Here is a 21,112-nt window from a genome sequence, read left to right on the forward strand (position 1 = left end):
ATTGCCCACCCTTGACCTAGGGGCACCGATGGTTTGTCAGCCACTGTGGCCCCAGGCAGTGGGAGATCCTCCTGTTCTTTGATTGGTCCCATATCCGAGGGGAAGTGCAGACAATTCTTGGTAAGAAGATCCCCTTTTTAGCCAAATTGAAGCAACAAGAGATTGAGGAAGAACTGTGCTTAGGGAAGACTGACCAGAAGATTCTGTTAAGAATTTTGACAGACAAGAAAAACATCAGCCATGAATAAGAGCAAAGCAAATCAGTGTTCAGTAGAATGGGGCTAATAAACAGAATCCCTTTAGTTATATGACTTTTACCTAATCAGTGAAAACCAACTTGTCCACAGAAAGTAGCTCCGTCAGAGATTTGCATTAAACACTGTCTGTTAGTCCTTCTTATACGAACTAAGATTCATTGCCACTTGGGTAGGAAGCTCATAAATGCATTTTACCACATCTTTTTATAGGCATATTCCATAGAAGTGTGAACATTTGGAATGCAGACTACAGGAACTAATGTTATTTTAGCAATTAATAATACACACATGTATTGAACCTTAAAACCTGTTTCACAAAGCCATAATGCCAACAGGAGAGCTGAGATGACTTTTTAAATGCAGCCAGTCTTACACATATCTTAAAATCTTTAACTTTACATCCATCCAGAAATGAAAGATAAATAAAGATTCCCCCTTACTGACTGTGAGGACGTGGCTCATGTTTTCTAAGATGACAAACTATTATTACAAGGGGAGTTTAGCAACTCAGTCACACAGTTTAGTTACCTTGACGATATGTTAAAACAACATCATGATGTTAGGACTATCAGATTTTCAAAGCTTTAGATATTTTAGAATATCTATAGCAATAAAACATGTCACATCATTGTAACAGGAGTAGTTCATTTCACCAGAGCTATAAACTAAAAACAGACTTCAGAACAAAGTTTTGAGGAAATCCTTACCTCATCGAACTTCATTTTTCCTTTAAGCAATCAATAACCTAATAAAACCAGCAGAAAACATAGAAATAGGAGATCATCTTGATATAACACAAAATCTTTGCTTTTTAAACTGGATCTTTGTGAACTCTTCTCAAAATGTTAAGAAGTCCTTATTGTTTAACGTACAAAAACAAGATTTTTTGGTTTTATATCTATACATTACATCTTGATTTTAGAAAGTCCTATAATAACTTTTTGTGTAGGGCCAACTTAATCACCTATAAATATCATAGAGAATACTTTTTGATCTAAAGATTTTTCTTAAATACACGTCTCTAACAGGACAAATTTAAATATTTTACATGAAAGATACATGTGCGAATGTCTCACTGTTTTAATAGTTGAGGATTCATTTTACAGAAATGTCAGTTTTTCAGGTTTATCATAACTGTGAACTTGTCAAACTGCTGGATACTACCCATAAATGTATTTTAAAAATTACCTTAATTTCCTCTAGAATTCAAGCATTAATAAAGCAATCCAGAAAGGTGAAACTGTTTTCTACATTTTTATCTTAATTAATGTCTATTCTTCATTTGATCAATTTTGTTTTCTCCCAGAGATTTTCATATCAAATATATTCATCTGTAACCGAACAGGTGTGTTTTGACTCAGGTGCTACTTAATGGCATATAATAACCTCTCATTGCTTTCAGAAATACCAGTTATTTTTTTATCCAATGCCCATTATATTTTAAGCCTCATTATTGATAGCAGAGATGTACACCAAATTAAAAAAAAAAAAAAAAACTGTCAAGGTAAAATTTTAATTTCAAAAACAATGCTCACCATTATTCTGTGCCTTTAGGTAGAAAATAAAGACATTTAACATAATTCAAATCTTGAAGAAGAAAACAGGAATGGTTGCGTTAGAAGACACGAGAGACGGGTGGAAAGAATACTTAAAGGAAGGATGAGGAAATGAGATTTTAGTTCAGAAGTCCCCCTACCAGGTCTCTCTCCCACGCCCGTCATTCCCAAATTTCTGAGAGATCTCTACATCTACCTGTGCATTCTTTTTTTTTTTTTTTTTTTTTTTTTTTTAGTGGAAGAAAAGTTTATTTGAGGGCTCACCATTTCAAACGTCTTAGTCCTTAGGTCAACTCCATTCCTTGGGGCTCAAGGTGAGGCTGAACATCAAGGCGGAGTGTATAGCAGAGGGAAGCTGCTCACATGAGATCAGGAAGCAAAGAGCTACCTGTGCATTCTTAACTGACACAATATTTTAATAGAGCTGTGACTCAGGGGGCTTTCAAGCATTATCCGTTGATCAGATAATGGAGACCAGTCAGTGTAAAGCTGACCACCCTACCTGCTTTGTAATCACCAGGTTGAGATCATCCCTCCCTCCCTCCCAGGCCCACCCCTCACCCAGGTGTTGTTTAAAGAAAGACCCAGAACCCTACACATCTCTCACTCACCAGAGGGCCCACCTTCTCTCCTGGGTGCGGATTCCTCACTTTATCCCCACAGGCCGCTACCTGTTCAGGTAGCCCTCGTTCTCCCTTGAGTGTGTATCTGCTTCCTTAATAAATGTCAATCACTCTGACTGGCATGTGCTGAAATTCTTCTCTGTCATGTAAGGCAGAGGCCCTGATGGGCCTGGGTGGAGATCCCCGCTTCTCTCTGGGCACCCCTTGCCCCTTCTCTGGAGAGACCTCTTCTCCCGAGACACATTGAGTCTTGGAAGGTAGGTCTACATGTACTGCCAGAGAGAATCGCTCTCCAATGAGAAAGGTTCTACAACATTTAGTTGGACAAACTATTGACATCAGACATAGCGTTGGATCCATTTAGCAGCTCCGAGGGATGTTTTAAGAAGGCCATGAAGTAACTCGATGATTAAAAAATAAAACACAGGTCATTTGTACAGAAAGTATAAAGACATAGTGGAAAGTGCCAGAGTTGTTCTATGAACAGCACCATACAAACACATTTTTAACTCGAGGTTAGCAAAGGAACTGATGTTTGTTTACAGAGAGTTCTTTCGAAGTAACATTGTGGAATCAAAGAGAAAACAGGCTTTTAATCTGTTTATATTCAATTTTATCTTTAACAATCAAATTCAGGACTTGTATAGAAACACAAAACTTTTTCTAATAAGAGTGTTTTGAAAGTAAACTTAAAAAGGAAAATTAATCTGAAAAGCTAATGTCTAAAAACTTATAAAACATCAAATTCCTCTTCTACCTGAGGTCAAGAATATAACAATCAATATTTGGGAAATTCATGTAACATAGATGTTACCGAGTAAATATCTAAACAGACTGATAGTTAATTTATAAATGTACTGCTAGGATTTGCAATCACTTTACAATAGCAAAAACACCACAAATTTTAGCTCATTATAGAATGATGTTATTCTAGAAATCAGAAACAGAAGCCATACATGCATATTAGCATTTTTAAATCATCTGTTATTTATTTTAGCTTATCTTAGGCCTGGAACAAGGAAAAAACACCAAACAAAATTAAATTTCTTGAGCTTAAGAGTTCTGGCAATACTAAATAAATAATAATTATACACCTCTTAGGATTCAGTCCATGCCTATGTTTGGTGGTTAGTCTCTCTTGTGAATCTCCAAATCTGTTGAACAATTACTATTCCAGGCCAAGGATGAATTCCAAATATAGATATAAGCATTATACATTTGTCAAAAGAAAAAGAAAAAAGAAACAAGATATTTGAAGCTTGCAATGGCTAAGAATGTTGCCACTGAATTCAAATTTCCCTGTAAAACAAAACAATTTAAAAGTTCTATTTTAAAGAACCCAATCTAAGCAAAGTCTACATAAGAAAATAGCAGTAGCTCATTTATTATAACAAAGTAGGTAGTTTTTATCATAGACAGTTGGCATTAGACCACATAAACATTTATTAACAGACCAGGTAAATGGTAATCATCAACTCTATTTAGAATAGCCTTCATCTGTGATCTATTACAGTAAAATAAGAGATTTTCTAAAAACGAATGCCCTACTTACTTATCTAACATTTCTTTTAATAGCAATTTTTGATTAACCATGAAACTCAAGCATAGTTAACATTTTAAGTTTTTTTGCCAAATCCTAAGAGCTACTGTGTATAGAAAGCACTGAACATTACAACTTAAATATCTAGAAATAAATAAATATTAACCCAGCTGGCTAGTAGGTCAGAAGAAAATGTTATCAGCATTTAAAGATATTACTAATAAGTTCAAATTAACTTCTTGGTCACAGATTTACCAAGTTATATAACTCAAAAGGCATTTGAGCTAACTTAACAGCTTTTAAGTTATGCAAATGTCTACTTAGCTATGAGTCAATTTGGTACCACGCAAACACTATGTAAACATAAGCATATAGGTGCGCATGAGAAAATTTTAAAGCTTTGATTTATCATTTGCCAGTTTTAAAAGCCAGGTGGTTGATCTGACATAGTCTGAAGCAGTTCCTTAAATCTCCAATTTGCATTTCCCAAAGTCAGACTCTCATTTGAGGCGGGGCAGGAAATTTACACCTCAAAGACATAGAGCCTTATCTAAGGCTCAGCAATCTCTTTATTTTTTTTTATTGTAACAATAATAATTAAGAGGGTTCAGTCCATGGTTGGCTGACCTCGTGGCTCTGGGCCTGAATGAGGCAGAACATCATGGTGGAAGGACAAGGTGAAGGAAGGTCTCTCAGCCCATGGAAGCCAGGAAGTAGGGAGAGAATGAATGAGAGAGAAAGGCAGGTAGGAAGAGGGGGCTCCGGAGAAGATAAGCCCCTCCGGCATAAGCCCCCGGTGACCAGCAAACACTAGCTGTCACCTCCTAGTAGAGCATTTGACCATCGATGGATTAATCCACTGCAAAGGTCAGAATCCTCCTGAACCAGTCACTTCCCAAAGCCCAACTCTGAACACATGAGGGAGACATTCCAGATCCAAACTGTGGCACCTGGGTACCCATCCTGGGGAAACGCGTCAGGCGAGTCACACGTTCAAAGACAAACGTCATCACGGGTTGCTCATTACTTGCAAATGCAAATAACGACAACAATCCAAATGGCTGTCAATCTTTAAGTATTTAACAACAGGGTAGCCACACCATGGACATCGGTTCAGAAGTGTGAAAGAATGGAGTAAATTTTATGTCTTGACATTGAGCGAATCATCCCTTTAAAAAAAATCTAGAAATATTGTAACTAGTTAATACCATTGCAGTAGATCAGGGAAACTAGTTAGGAGGCTATCCAAGCACCCAAGTGGGACGTTATCTGCCTTTATGCTTCCTCCAGGCATATGCTTACCCAAAAGACCTGTAGAAGGGCCGACTTTCCCCTCACTTCCTGCTGGTTGGAATGTTAGTGTGATGGTTGGAGCTGCAGTAGCCACATTGGACCATAGAGTGACTTTGAACATGGAAGGTGTATAGTGGGATGGTGGAGGTGAAAGAGAGGGAATCGAATGGCTCTGGTTCCAAGGATTTTTACCAACTTAAACGACATTCCTTGTAAGTCACTCATGAAACTAAGCAATGACCCCCATTATAGAAAAATGTGAGTGGGGGTGTGTGTGCGCACACACGTGTGTATGGTGACGAGGAGGGAAGAACTGGTTTCTCCAGGGAAGATACGGTTTATTCTTGTAAATCAAATGCCTCGCTGCCTCTCATACCCGTCAGTTGCTCTCAGGTACGCTTCTCTTAGCCCGTGCTTTGTGTTAATACCCAGAAAACCTCGGTCAAGTCCTTCGCAGCCATTAGTAAATTCAAGGAGGGAGGTGGAATTAGTTCCTCAGGTGAGTTCCATGCTCAGGTGAGTTGTGTCTTCTTGGACACCAGAGCCCTTAAGGAATATTTTTAGGGTCTGCTCTCATCAGTTGTAGCAGCAATAGTAAAAAGAATGACAAGGAACCTTTCAAAGGCCCGGACCGTTTGGAGATTTTCACATGTATCATCTCATTGAACTGTCGCTTCCTAAGGCAGGATTGTCTGTTGCACCCACTTCACGGAGGAGGAGGTTGAGGCTGGAAGGTGCTGGGGCTCCTCACCCTGCCTTCTGCGGCCTTGAGCCCAGGAGCCTCCTCCGTGCCCCCTGGCTGCAGCGGCTTCTGATTCTTCTGCATCTTCAAGTCAGAGAGCCGCTGACGCAGACCGTTCCTGTAGCCCTGTTGGGGCTGGTGGGAGAGCGTCTGTCCGCGGAGACCCCTTTCCCGACAAGGCGGGGCCTTTCCCTCCATGTCCAAGTTAAGTCGCTGATTAAGTGGGTCTTATTTTGCCGGCACTTAATGAGGGTTGAATTGACCTTTGCGGGATGCGGTGCGTTCCTTTGATGCTGGGCCTCTGTCTGCAGCGGGGAGCCCACAGGGAGCCGCCCGGCAGCACTATGGAAATGACCACGAGGAAGTGGGTTGCCGTGGGCAACGGGGCATCAGAGGGACGGGGCTCCTCGGTTTCTGCCCCTGGCTCCCTCCCGCAGCGTCCCCGGCCAGGTCTCCTCGCCCTTTATCTCTGTGCTGCCTGATTCACCCCTTGGCTTTGGTGCCAGGGTGGGGGCGCTCTGGCCTCCGCCGCTGCCGCCCCGTTGAGACTGTGCCTTTTGTTAAACGGATTCACGCTCATCCTGCAGGACGGAGGGTCCCCGCCATAGATGGAGCAGCGGCTCCCTTCCCACCCTGGCGATTCTCCTCCCTCCGGCCTCCCATCCCTGCCTCTATCCTAAGGACCTCCCTTCTGCTCTCATGACTGGAAAGAAGGCACAGAGACAGAGCCACACAGCCAGGGTCACCTGACTTTTGACAAAGGGGCCCGGAGTGTGCGCTGGAGCCGTGCTGGGAAGGCTGGGTAGGAGCTGACAGAGCCTCCTGCTCTGACCCCGCTGCCCCCTCTGCTCGCCACCTTGATCTGCTCCTTCCTAGCCTCTTCTGCTGGCAGCCTCCCTGGGGGCAGGGTGGGGAGGCTGGTGAAGCGTCAGCGTCTGGGGCTGCCAGGCCCAGGGAGGAGGCCCCCGAGGAAGCTCCCAGCTGCCCCCTGGCCCTTCCTGCTCCTGGCTCTGCTCTCCACCCCAGGACCCGGGTCCAGGCCTGGAGGGGTAGGGGGCAGGGAGGGGACTCAGCCCTCCCAGGACAGCGCCCCAAGAAAGATGCACGAAAGGCCCCTGGGGGGGTCTGACAGGTGGGGTGAAGACAGGGACCTCAGGGCCCGGGGTGGCCAAGGAGAGACCCTTGATCTCAGGACGGTCAGGGCCGGAGCACCTCGTAAGCGGTGAGGAAGCCAGGTGGAGCCCCTCCCTTCCTCCTTCCTCTCCTCTGCACCCCTCCTCCTCCTCTCTCTTTCTCTCTCTCCACCCCGGCTCCCGACCCCATGTCTTTCCGGGGCAGGGACCAGCCCTGGCCCTGCACTGCCCTGTTCCCTGGACCTGCCAGCACCTTCCTAACTAGCCCTGTGCCCAGGGCTCTTCACACACGCCCACCCCAGGTGACCCTCTGAGTCCTGCTGGGAACCGCCATAGCCACAGAGGCCACAGGATATAGAACCGGGGTGGGAACCAGGGTCGGGAACCAGGGTTGGGAGTCAGCGTCCCCAAGGTCACCCTAGGTGGTGCACAGGATGTGGCCCAGAGCTGCACTCACCACGGTGACTTGTCACAGCAGAGGGTGAAAAGCCAAGTCAGGGATGAGCAGGGGTGTGGATGGGGCCTGGGGAAGCCGGGCGCACGCTGCCAGGAGGCCCCTCCCCAGTCAGCCTGTCACCAGCTGTCAACCCGGAGGCCCTCTGGACACTTGGGCCTGGGCCTTGGGAGCTGACCTCTAGTAGGCTCCTCTTTCCTGGCAGGTGGCCGCCTTCTGACCCCAGGGGTGGGGGCACAGGTGTGCAGCCCTACTGTGCACAGGTCTGCACAGGTGTGTGAGCCGCTCTCCAGCCCCGGGGGTCCTTCCCACAGCCAGACCCTTGGCAGGACCTGGGAGGGCCGCAGCCAGCTGCTCTGCAGACTCCTTCCTGCCCCACCTGACCGCCTTGGGTCAGGGTGTGCTTTGTGCAGGGGCTGCTTTTGGAGAATGTCGCCGCACTCCCCCTCGGAGGCTGTGTGGAAGGCAGATGCTCTTTTCCCAGACGGCAAATTTGAGGGAGGGAGGCCATGTCCCTCCTGGTGATGCAGCAGGCGGGGGACGAGGGGTTTGAGCCCAGGTCTGTCTCTCTCCAGAGCCCGTTGACGGCTGGGGGTCCTGCGGGTGGTGGGAGAGCAGCCGCCCTGCGCACCTTGACGGGTGAGCTCTGGTTCCGTTGGGCCCTGGTGCTGCCTCGTTGGCTTCCACATTTAATCATAAATGTGGGATTTTTCGGGAAGCCTCCTTAATACACAAACAAACCCAGGGAGGAGGGCAGTAGTTGCCGGAATGTGAAAGGCGGCTGTCAAATTGCTTGAGTCTTGAGCAGGTCAGACAGGCTCCTGGCCACCATGCCTGCAGGTTCTGATGGCCCAGCAAACCCTCTCCCCACGCAGGGCACAGGTACATTTCAGCGTGGCCTCAGCAGGACCTGCCCAGACGGTCACGCTGTTGGTGGATGACCACCTCAAGGCAAAGATCCGTCCTCCGCCGGGGCCCAGGCCTCCCAAACTGGAGATGGAACCTCAGGACATCTGAAAATCAAATGCACCAAGGGTGGAACTTACTTCTACCCACCTCACCAAGTGACCCCCGATGTCCTACCAAGAGGTGTTGCTTCCTGGGACCTGGTCAGTAAGTCAGGGTAGAAAACCCAGCTGGACCCAAAGCGAACTTTCTCCACTCAGCACTGGGGGGCTCAGAGAAGCCGCAGGCCGGCTGGGCTCGCGGGCACGAAGCTGGCACGCCACTCAGGGCCACCACGGAGCTCTGCACAGATGTTGCCTGCTCCAAGGGCACTTTTCAGGCTGGGCCTCCCCCGAGGTGCTGCCCTGCGGGAAGCAGTCCTGGGCCATGAGTCCCTCCATTTGAGAGCAAGGGGCGACTCCACACCTGTTTGTACCCACTACACAACCTCCATCCGCCCGGCACAACCGCAGGCATGAACTAACATGGAATTGGACACTTTGATACAAAGGATGGCCAGGAACGTGCCAAGTCAAATCAGGAGCACGTGGCTCACAGGCATGTCACCCTCACGTCAGGAAATCCGCTCATCAGCTTCCGGGACACGGCAGGCCACCAGATGAAGAACCCCCGGCCTGACCTGAGGCCCGTGGAAGGAGGGGCACCTTGAGGCTGGTTATGGTGGCACACACCGCCTTGTGGTCAGACCATGGGATGGACAGGAAATAGGACTCTCGCTCTCTGACCGTCCCCCGCTTGATCTCCCGGCTCCACGTGGCCCTCTTCAAAACTGCCGCCCTCCAGACCCTGGCCTAGACCTCGTCGGTGCCCTGACACCTCTGCACCCCGAACAGGTTCTCCGGCAGGATCCTCGCCTCACTGGAACAGCTGCAGCGGCTGCAGCGATTGCGCTTGCTCTCTGCCCTTGTCTCTGGGTAGCCTCCTAGATCCCTGGACCCCTTTGCTTTTCTGAAACCCCACCTGTGACGTGAGTGTCATTCATACTGGACTAAAAGAACCTGCGGTGCCAGCTCCAGACCACAGGGGCCCTGGTGCTTGAGCAGCGGCCACCAACAGCAGGGGCGCAGCCTCTGAAGCTGTGATTATTCAGTGAATCCTGACCCTGGACAGACAGGAGGCCCGGGTGACCCAGGTCCTGCCCTCTCCGTCAGGGCCACGGCATCACGGGGACTGCTCTGCCCGGTGGCGTCTCTCAGGTCCTTCGCTGCGACTCAAGCACTGTGTCTGGGGGATTCGGGTCTCCACGTGCCTCTGTGGCCTGTGAGTGGCCCCCGTGGCCGCTGCCTCCTGAGATCGCGCTCTCTGGACTGGGGTCTTGAATAACAGGGATCTGTTTTCTCAGTTCTGGCTGCTGGAAGCCTGAGATCTGGTGGCAGCAGGGCTGGTTGCGTTCTAGGCCTGTTCCTTGACTTGTAGGTGGCTGCCCTCTCCTGTGTCCTCTGGTCACCCAGTATCTGTGTCGCCATCTCCCTTCCTGTAAGGACACCAGGCACAGTGGATCGGGGCTCACCTTATGCCCTCTTTTGACCTCTTCAAAGGCTCTGTCTCCACATATAGTCACGTTCTAAGGTCCTGGGGTCAGGATTTCAATGCATGAATGGGGGTGGAGGCATCATTCAGCCACGGTGGCTATGTGACATGTGACCGCAGATTTAGCAGCTTAGGTAACACAGACCTATATCGTCCCATGGCTCTGTAGGTCAGAAGTCGCACCCAAGTCTCCCTGGGCGAAAACCAAGATGTCCCCGGTTCCTCCCTGGAGGCGCTGGGAGGCACTATGTGGTCTTCCCTGCTGTTGGGGAGCCCTCCTCTGTTTGCAGAGCCAGGCGAGGTCAGTGGTCCTTCCCACGTGGCTCTCTTCAACCTGCCACGGCCACATCTCCCGGCCTCTTCTCCTGCCCTCCTGTCCACATCGAAGGGCCTCGTGATCCCCGGGGGTCTCACCACCCAGACAATCCAGATGATCTACCTTAAGGTCAGATAGCTGGCCATTCTGCAGAACGTCTTCATGGGTCCTGGGGAGATCAACCCACAGACACCACCGGGACCCCCTGGCCTGCCTCCTACATTCCATAACCGTCTCCCTCTCTGTCTTGGTCTTTTTTTTTTTTTTCTTTTAGTTGCTGTAACAAAATACGTGAGGCTGGGTCCTTCATAAAGAGGAAGGTTCATGGTGAGGGACTCATGGTGGCGTAGGGCCTCACATGGTGGAAAAGGAAGGCAGGCTCGCTTTTTTATAACAACTTGCTTCTGGCTGGAAATAATCCCCTCCCGTGAGGCCCAACCCACTCCTTGAGACCCACGTTCATCCCTTCACTAGCGGGGTGTGTCCCCCACCCAACCACTTGCCACTGGGCCCCACCTCCTGAAAGTCCCTCCACCTTTCAGCAGGTGCCCCGGGACCAAGCTTCACCACTGGCCTAGGTGGGGACAAACCTCAGAACTTTGCAAACGCGGGGAGCATCTCTGGACCCCGCAGGCAGGCGACACACAGACACAGCGCCGTTGATGTGGATTCCGCAGGTGTGACTTTCCGAGCTGCTGAGAGCGCCAGAGTGAGCGGGGCCCGCTGACGGTGGCTGGAGTCTGTCTGCGCGGGAAGGGTGGCGTTTTAGGCGGCTTCTTCGCTGCTGTGACTGCAGGACCCGGCCAGCCCAACCGTAGAGGAGGAAAGGTTTATTGGAGGACTCGCGGGTACAGAGGTCTCCGTTCAGAGGAGGCCGGCTCCATTGCCTGGGGCTGGAGGTGAGGCAGGACATCACAGCGGGAGAGGGTGGTCAGGAAGCAGAGAGAGGGCCCCCCTCTCCAGATAGGAAGTGCACCCCAGCCACGCCCCAGTGCCCACCTCCTGCAGCCCCGTCTGTTGCCCCTCCGCTAATCCCCTCAGGGGATCGATTCACTGGTGGGGTGAAGAGTCTCACACCCAGTCATGGCTCCTCCGAACCTCCTGCACCCGTCTCGCACCTGAGCGTTCGGGGGTCACCTCTCCTCCAAACCGTGACAGGTGGCCTCCTTCGCGCACACCCAGAGGGGTGCATTTCGCTTGAGCTGGTGACAAGGAGGAGGGTCAGGTGGCTAACCGGGCAGAGCCTCCTGGTGAAGCTGCTGCTCCCCAGGTCCCCTTCCTGCACCGAGCAGCCTGCTCCTGTTCCTGCAGCAGCTCCAGTCTCCTGGCGCTGAAGGGTCTGACCTCAGTCCTCCACGCCCCTGGTCCCACCCAAGTGGACCGGCCCGAGGTGGCAGAGCCGTATCCACTCTGCTCTTCCTCTGCTGGCTGGGCGGTCCCATTACTCCTGATGCCTCCTTACTATTTGCCTAGATCAGCCTTCCCCCTGCCCTCACTCAGGAATTATCGTATCTTTCTTCCCCATTTTTTGAGTCCCCTTTGTACACGAGGCTGTGTGTGTGTGTGTCTAAGGAGGAGAATCGCCAGGTAGATGAGGTCGCCCTCCTTTGTGGAGGCTGTGGCTTCTGAGCTCCAGGATCAACGTCCCTCTGTATCTCGTGTGACCCCGGACGCTCTGTCTTGTTTTTTAGTACCTGTTATATGTCAGGCACTGTGCTAAGCAGGCGATACAGACCCTGCTCTTTGGGAGAGTCACCTGGTAGGGGAGAAGGACATAACCCACTGTTGCCCAGTTACAGACCCGAGAAGCTGTGAAGGAAGACGGGTCTGTCGAGTGGGTTTAACACAAAGAACCACCCTGACCTGGTCCTGGGGGCTGGGGAAGGCTTGGGGAAGGCTTCCACCTGGCCAAGGTTTAGCCCCAGCATCGTGGGCCAGAGAGAACGCATTCCACACAGCAGGAGCAGCATGGGCAAAGGCCCTGAGGTGAGGGGGATTTAGCGAATCTGGAACTGCTCTGTTCCTTCTAGCTGCCTGGTGTCCTGACCCAGACATGGCTGAGCCTCATCGTGCCCTGGGAATCCTGTGCCACGGAGTCCTGCCCACTCCCTATCTGGATGCCATACCCCCAAACTACCGTTTTTTAAAGAACGGATTCACCCCGGAACCCACTCCCAAATGACCAACACAGCCGAGGGAGTGAGCCTCAACTTGGTTTGACCCTGATAGTTAGTGACCCTGACCACTAACTATCTCAACTTCTCTGCACGGAGGGGTCTATGACCTGGGTGGGCCTCAGAGGCTGCCGTGATGGCCCCTGAGTCAGCACACTGGAGCTTCTCGGAGGGTCTCAGGTGCTGCAGGAGCGATTCAGCAGTTGCTGTGGAGAAGGGTCCTCTTGGGAATGTCAGTCGCAGTGAACAGGAGCTGGTGAGCAGCCCGCAGCAGGGCTGGTGGGAGGCCATGGGAAAGGTAGTCTTAACCTCCTACGTGACCTTTCTTCCCCTCCCCCTGTCCTGGCAGCAATCTGTTGGCACAGAATGTTTGAAACTGTTTTCAGCCCTATGACATCACACGTGATGGTTTATAGAAGAAAACAGTGGCCGATGGGAAAACTAGAGAAAATTTCACATCAAATTCTCTATCCGTGCTGCGAACGAAACCAGAGGGGGTGGCCCCAGGCAGGAAGGGTAGGGAAGCTCCCAGGGGGTGGCCCCAGGCAGGAAGGGTAGGGAAGCTCCCAGGGGGTGGCCCAGGCAGGAAGGGTACCCAAGCTCCCAGGGGGTGGCCCCAGGCAGGAAGGGTAGGGAAGCTCCCAGGGGGTGGCCCCAGGCAGGAAGGGTAGGGAAGCTCCCAGGGGGTGGCCCCAGGCAGGAAGGGTAGGGAAGCTCCCAGGGGGTGGCCCCAGGTAGGAAGGGTACCCAAGCTCCCAGAGGGTGGCCCCAGGCAGGAAGGGTAGGGAAGCTCCCAGGGGGTGGCCCCAGGCAGGAAGGGTACCCAAGCTCCCAGAGGGTGGCCCCAGGCAGGAAGGGTAGGGAAGCTCCCAGGGGGTGGCCCCAGGCAGGAAGGGTACCCAAGCTCCCAGGGGGTGGCCCAGGCAGGAAGGGTACCCAAGCTCCCAGGGGGTGGCCCCAGGCAGGAAGGGTACCCAAGCTCCCAGAGGGTGGCCCCAGGCAGGAAGGGTAGGGAAGCTCCCAGGGGGTGACCCCAGGCAGGAAGGGTAGGGAAGCTCCTAGGGGGTGGCCCCAGGCAGGAAGGGTACCCAAGCTCCCAGAGGGTGGCCCCAGGCAGGAAGGGTAGGGAAGCTCCCAGGGGGTGGCCCCAGGCAGGAAGGGTAGGGAAGCTCCCAGGGGGTGGCCCTAGGCAGGAGGGTACTGAAGCTCCCAGGGGGTGGCCCCAGGCAGGAAGGGTACCCAAGCTCCCAGAGGGTGGCCCCAGGCAGGAAGGGTAGGGAAGCTCCCAGGGGGTGGCCCCAGGCAGGAAGGGTAGGGAAGCTCCCAGGGGGTGGCCCCAGGCAGGAAGGGTACCCAAGCTCCCAGGGGGTGGCCCAGGCAGGAAGGGTACCCAAGCTCCCAGGGGGTGGCCCCAGGCAGGAAGGGTACCCAAGCTCCCAGGGGGTGGCCCCAGGCAGGAAGGGTACCCAAGCTCCCAGGTGGCCCCAGGCAGGAAGGGTACCCAAGCTCCCAGAGGGTGGCCCCAGGCAGGAAGGGTACCCAAGCTCCCAGGGGGTGGCCCCAGGCAGGAAGGGTACTGAAGCTCCCCCGTGTGCAAGCTGAGGAGCTTCTGAGTCTCCTCCCGCCCTCCTGGAAGGACCCGGAGTATCTCAGAGCCAACAGAGGGTGCGGTCCCCACGCTCCCGGGTGGCAGTGGTGCCGGAGTCAGAGGCTCCTCCAAAAGTAGTCCACCCCCTTCTCAACCCACCTCCAGCACGCGGCCCCGGCCCCCCGAGGGCTGCATCTCCAGGCTCTCCAAAGCCTCCCTCCCTGAGCTCTCTCCCAAAGGACGTGGCCCCCGACGTGGCCTCTTGGTCTTCTGCTCCCTGGTTCCTTGGGGTCAGTGGTGACAGTAAAACAAACAGGCCTGTGGTTGGCCTTCACTGGGGTCTGATGATGCGGACGCCCCTTGTTCCTGGAGACGTGCTTTCTCTGAGCTGAAGTGGGTAGACTGACCCGAGTCTCCATCCAGTGGCACCCAAAGGTGCTGGCGCCTTGTTTTAAGAGAGTGGTTTCCACCTGTTTCAGTCCACTTGGCTTCGACTGAAAGACCTGACCTGACAAGAACAACTCAGGAGCACGAGGTCGTCCTGGTTCACCGTGTCAGAGGTTCAGTCCGTAGACCATCGGTCGCCTCTGTACTTCTGGGCCCAAGTGTGACAGAGCTTCATGGCGGAGGGCCGTGTTAGAGAGGAGAGCAGCTCAGCACGTGGAACCAGAGAGGAGAGAGAGATGGGGCACACTCTGCTCATCAGGAACAAAACACAAACCCCAAAGGATGCCCCCAGGGACCCTCTTCCTCCAGCCATGCCCTATCCGAGTTACCACTGAGTTAATCCATATCACTGGATTAATCCACTGATTAGGTTATACATCTCGCAATCTAATTATCATACCTGTGAAAATCTTGTACCGTCTCACGCATGAGCTTCTAGGGGGCGACTACCACACATCCAAACCTAACACCATTGGAAGCCCTAAAATGGGGACCGTGGCAATCTCAACTTGTGTCTGAGTTCGGTTGGGCTGCTGACACCAGCGGGATTGGGTGCACGGGGAACAAGTCCTCTTCCCTGGTTTTCTGGTACCGCCCGCCGTTCCCACCCGTCTCTCTCTCCTCCCTTTTTGCCCCTACCTGTCCTCTGAAGTCACCATGAGGGGTTTTCTCCCCAGGTATCTCTGCAAAGCCCGGCTGGCAGGATGGGCGGCTCCTGATCTCAGACTCAGCGCCCTGGCCCCGGCCCTGCTGCCCCGTGCCCTGGCTGCAGGGTGGATGGAGGTCAGCGAGCCCAAGCTAGCGTTTCCCGTCAGCCCAGGGCCCCTTCCCTGCTCTGTGTCCTCACATGTTGGTCTCTCTTCTTGGCAGGAAAGCCTAGGGACGGCCATCCTTCCCCAGCCCTGTGCGAACCCGCCTCTCCAAGCGGCCGGAAGGGCCCGGGTGGCCTGTGGCTGGGTGGCTCAGTGCTGCCCTTCACAGATGGACTTCCTCGTGAGGCCCCTGGCTGATGGCTCAAGTCTCTGGGGAGCGTTGATGCAGGACGAGTCTCCTCTGGCTGGGGTGGAGATTCTGTGAGGCCGCTGGGGAGGAAGCCCTTCCCAAATTGGCTCATGGCGCATAAACTCATGAGCGATGTTTGCCGTGCTGGGTGCCCCAGAGGGACGTGCCTGTTGGCAACTTTCTCAAGTGTCGAGCGAGTGTGGTGATTCCTCAGCTCCACAGACACAGCCTGCTCACCGCATCCGTAGAACGCCTGGTTTTCTTGGGGGGGAGGTGGGGTACCAGGGATTGTTCTCAGGGGCACTCGGCCACTGAGCCACATCCCCAGCCCTATTTTGTATTTTATTTAGAGACAGGGTCTCCCTGAGTTGCTTAGCGCCTCGCTTTTGCTGCGGCTAGTTTTGAACTTGCTATCCTCCTGCCTCAGCCTCCCGAGCTGCTGGGATGACAGGCATGTGCCTCCACACCTGGCATGAAATACCTGTTTTATGTTGGGAGCAAGTAATTTCTCTCTGCTGTCCCTTAGTTTCCTCCCTCACTTATAAAGCAAGGGTGTTGGGTAACGTTTCTCAGATGTTTTCCCTGCTTAATTTCAAAATCTATCTGTACCTGATCAGCCTCCAATTTACAGTGAAGCCAGAACGTTCGCTGTGAAATGTGCAGTTGACCAAGGTGCTGGCCTGCTTCAAACACACCTGTGGCTTCCTGCTGCCCTCCAGGGAAGCTCCAGGTTTCTTAGATGGTTATCTGTGGTCCTGAAGGGCTGGTCTGTGGCTTCATCTCCTGCCAAGTCCTCCAGCTGCCTGTGCTCTACTGGACCATGTGACACTCAGAAGCTTGTGTGTGGTGGCCCCAGGCCCCTGACACTGCCTTCCCATCGTTGGTGCCTCCCTCTTGCTCTGTCATCTTCTCCCTTCAGGTCTTAGCTTCAAAGTCACGCTTTTCTAAGAAACTCTGTCGCCAGCCTCTGCCAGCCCAGGGAGACCCCCAGGGCATTCCTGGGCCAGCCGCACCCTCACTATGGAGGATCTTGACACTGAGAGCGTCTCTTCTGTCTCATTGTCAGCTCCTGGGAGGACAGAGCTGTGTCTCCCCGCCTTGTGCCCTGGTCCTGAACATGGTGCCTGGCACACAGCAGATACACCATCAGCATGTGTCACCAGGGCCAGTGTCGAGGGGCGGTGTGCTGCCCCCACGGGCCCTGTGCCGGTTCCATCTCCCTCCCAAAGGGCAGGTTGCAGGTCATACTTCGGACGCCCCAGCAAATTGGCTCAGGCTGCTTCTAAACGATGGTCGTCCCTCTCTCCCAAGCCCCCCACAGTCTCCCGGGGGGAGGAAGCGGACTGCACGGGTGCCTTATCCTCACACGCATCCCCAGAGTGACCCGTGTCTTTGGAACGCACGGGGGCCGTGTGGACTTGCCGTTTGTTCCTGTTCGGAAACGCCACCCAGCACGCCGTCTCCTTTTAGAAGCGTTCTGGCGAGCAGACTCCTGCTCCCATTCAGTCAATCATCTCCCGCTTGGCAGGAAGGAGCGCACACGGCTTCGCACGTGCCAGCCCAACACATGGCTAACTCCACGGCGGCTGGGTGCGTGCCGCCTCTGCCATCCGATGCTAAGAGGCTTTGGAAAACCGGGTGTGAGTGTTTCTCAGCCAGGACGAGGAACGCGTAGGCTGAGCTCTGCTGCAGGAAGGCTGGGCCTGCGTCTGTGCATCCGACCCAGCCTTTAGCCTCTAGTTAAGGGCTAAGCTCCTCCCGGGTAGCAGGGTAGAGGCCATCCTCTGGGAGGCACTGGCAAGCCCCACGTGCTGGGAGTCTGGTACCAAAGATGGGTGAGTGAGGGTTTAAAAGTGCAAGGGACCAAAGGACGACATTGTATCCAGAGTCAGGTCAAGTCCCCCTCGATTTATTCATGGTAGATACAAAGGACGTTGGAGGTCTGGGTGCCTTTGGCGTTGGCGGTGATTCGTTGATCCATTTGGACCCTCGCCGTGCTTGGTGCTTGAGCTCTTGTGATGTTTCCCATAAGCGCAGGTGAGTACAGATCTGCGGCTGGAGGACTTGGGTGCGTGGCGGAGGTGCGTGTGCCTTGCACACGCGTGTGCTAGCCTCCTCTGCATATCCCACCAGTTCCTTGCTGGAATTTCCGCTGCAGTCTCCCTGGGCTCATGAATGAACGCCTTCCTCGCCACTGATTCTCTGCTAAACTCCATGACGTCTTTCTGCGGTGTCAGGAGTGATCCTGACCCCAGCCTCCCTTCTCCACGCTCTGATATTTTTCTTCCATTTCTTCTTGGAACATAACTTTGATTTCCTACCTGTATGGCCCAGCGTGATCCCCGTGGTAATTACTCCAATTTGCAGCCGCATCTGCGAGGCGGTGGGCAGAGCTTGGAGCCGCTACTCCGTTCACCTCTGAGACCTTGTTCTCCAAACGACATTCCTTCCCTAAACGATTTCAGCATCAAGTAGTAGCTGCACTAAAATTGCATTTAAATTCCACTTTATTTTTCTGATAGCTATAAAAATCCATTCTAAGAGGGCGGGGTTCCCCCCACCCCGACGAATCATTAACCTCTGCTCATTTTCCTCTTTTCTTGCCATAAAATTTTTTTTCTCCCTCTTCCGTTCTGTTCTCAGCTGGATCCTGGTTTTTCACTCCACATATTGAACTAGCAGAGCCATAATATGTTATGATTAATAAGTGGCTTGTCAGGCAGGAAAAAAGCAAATCTTATTCATTGCATCAATGGTGCTGTGCACATTCGCTATTTTTGCAAAATGTATTTGTCAGCGGGAAGGTCCTTGCTCCTTGGCGCTCGGCACCCCACCACAGCTGGATATTTCCTTGCTTTTCACCTGCACATTCCAGGGCTGCAGAGCCCGGTGTTGTGTTCTGGGAATGCACAAGACCTGCCAAACCCTGGGAGCTCATGTTCAGGGGCTACCTTCCCCCTCACAGATGATACATGCGCCCCGTTCCCGGCTCACTCCTAACGCAGCGCACACAACTATATGAGAATTTGACTGGTTGACGTAATAAATCCCCCCGTGCGCGGACCCTGTCCTGAGACTGTGCAAGTGGGACTCGTATAATTCACAGCGAGACTATGAACTCGACACTCTTATTATCTGAGTAACTTTTTATTTTCTTGACCTCTAATTTTGCATGTCTGCTCACTTCTTTAGGGAGTTTTATTTGTGATTCAGAATGAGCCACGTTTTTTTTTTTTTTTTTTTTTCCTCATCACAAGATGTTTTTTGAAAAGCTCCCAGGCTCTGAATCTGCCTTCCCTGAGATGTTAGCCACCAACCGGATGTGGCTACTGGACTTTTGAAATGTGGCTGGTCCAAGCTGCACCTTTAGTGAAAAATACAAGGCTGACTTCAGACTTTGTAGGGAAATAAAGTAGAATAGCTCAGTTTCTTTTTACACAGGCTATGTCTTAAATGACCATCATAATATTTTTGATGTGTTCTCAGGGAGTCTACGCAGAGGGTCTGAGCCATCCCCATCTCTGCGGGGGAGAAGCAGACAGTGAGTCCTGCTTTGTGACCCAGGCCTTCCACTCACTGGCCCTGTGCTGGATCCTGGGACTGGGGGTTGGTCAGAAAGAAGACCCCTGTGTCCTAGAGATGCTTGCAAGTCTCTTGCAGACGGGAGACAGGGGATTGCGAGATAGACATGCCCCAGGAGCCACGTGACGTGGGGACTCCACAGCCTGTGAGCTCTCAGGGAGGACAAAGTCCCTGGGCCCTGGGGCTTCAGTATGGCACTTCCTCGGGATAAGCCCAGGAGGCATGCATGAGCAAAGGCTGCTTCCACGAACCACAGCACAATTTTACAGGGTGCCCGGCGCTGTTTTTGATTGTTTGCACTTGATCGAGGAAGGTATTCAGCCGACTTAAATGAAACCGCCATCTTGATTTGATTTGGTTCGTTAGTGGTTCCATTAAGAGTGTCCGCCTGAGAGGAGAGGAGGGCTGGTGTCTGCCCCAGGGAGTTGAGGCCAAGCCCTTCAGGAGGGACGATGACACTGTGCGTGTTCCTTCCTCCTCCTCTGTCCACACCCCTCTGCCTTCCCAGGTTCTGGGCTGCCCTGTTTCTCAGAGGCCAGCTCGTTTGGAGGCATGTGGGGGGCTCCTTTGGGGAAGGCACTTCAACCTGGGTGAACAGATGCCCGGGGAAAGCACCCCCTCTCCTGAGCTGTGTTTTAGGACACGTAAACGAGGACCTATTGCTGTCCTGCTCTGGCCCTCCGTGGCTTTCCATCCTCTGCTCCTGTCTTTGGCTCTGGGTCTGCATCACCCAGGTGCCTTCCTTCCAACCTTGCCCACCGTCCGCTCTTCTCAGTGCTGGAACAGCCCATGCTCCTTCTTGCCTCAGGGCCTTTGTACCTGCTGATCCTTCTGCCTGGGACTCTCTTCTTGTCACTACTTCCTTTGTATTTCTTTCAAGGGACTCATAACAACACCCTGAAATGACCCTGCTTATATTTTACCTGATAGTGTTAGTTTACCCTCTAAATCAAGGTTTGGCTCAAGGTGGCTCACCAACTGTTCTTGTAAATAAAGTTTTATTGACACACAGAGCCACACTTATTCAGTCACCATTTCCTGTGCTTTCATGCTGTAATGGCAGCTGAGGAGTGGACAGAGATGTCTGAAAGATTTGAGACGTTCACTCTCTGGCCTTTCACTCTGCTGTAGATCCTACGGTTCGTACAGAGAATGACCTTATTTCGCACAGTTTGTACTGTCTTGTGTCACCAGGCCCTAGTGCAGTGCCCAACACATAGTGAACGTTCAGGAAGAGTAAACAGGAAGCAAGCTGGGAAGGAGGGCGGGAGGGAGGGAAAGGGGCCTATGGTCTTTCCACCTGTCCTCCTGGCTTGGGATGGACCCAGGAGTGATGGAGACACATCACACCCATGGCTTGGAGCCCAGGGCTCCAGAAATGGAGCAGGTGCTGGAGTCAGAGCCCAGAGCTGCTTCCACGCACGTCACCCCCCAGTGCAGCAGAGTCTGGGCCAGACCCCAAACCCCTGAGCTCCTTTCTAGTCTTGACGACTGTAAGGGATCCCACGAAAACCACGCCAGACATGGGAAATTACATAAGGGAGTTTATTAAGCAAACAGAGTGTCTCCCTGCAGGGTAAGAGAGAAATTGAGAGGAAAAGAAAGGGAAAGAGAAAGGGCATGTGCAAGAGAGAGTGTGAAAGCCAGGAGGATAGAGAAAGTGAGAAGGAGAGAGAGAAGGATGAGAAAAGTTGGCGGGGAAGCTATAGTAAACAGTTGAATTCCGCCGGGCTAACAGGGACCAATATCGGAGAAGGACACTTGCAAGCTGACTGATGAACCAATAGCTAGCTAGGATGTTCACAGACTGACAAGTGACTGGGAGGCGGGGAAAATGGCTGCATCAGAAAGGTGCGGGGGAGCAGCTTGGTACATTACATTCCCCCATTTCTGTTTTTATAAGAAAATC

At 52.4% G+C, this 21,112-nt stretch overlaps 1 protein-coding gene and 1 long non-coding RNA gene across 2 annotated transcripts in view; one reads left to right on the top strand and one right to left on the bottom strand.

Moving 5' to 3' along the window:
- Positions 1 to 21,112, top strand: part of KAZN (kazrin, periplakin interacting protein) — a 1,024,745-nt gene that overhangs the window by 210,121 nt on the left and 793,512 nt on the right. The window lies entirely within an intron of this gene.
- LOC306638546 lies at positions 1,669 to 2,305 on the bottom strand. The gene is made up of 2 exons (XR_013757492.1): positions 2,202 to 2,305; positions 1,669 to 2,009 (listed from the first exon to the last, which is right to left on the bottom strand). It is a non-coding gene; the product is annotated as an uncharacterized lncRNA (long non-coding RNA).

The sequence above is a fragment of the Sciurus vulgaris genome (genome assembly GCF_902686455.1).
Source record: "Sciurus vulgaris genome assembly, chromosome: 1".
NCBI classification, from domain to species: domain Eukaryota; kingdom Metazoa; phylum Chordata; class Mammalia; order Rodentia; family Sciuridae; genus Sciurus; species Sciurus vulgaris.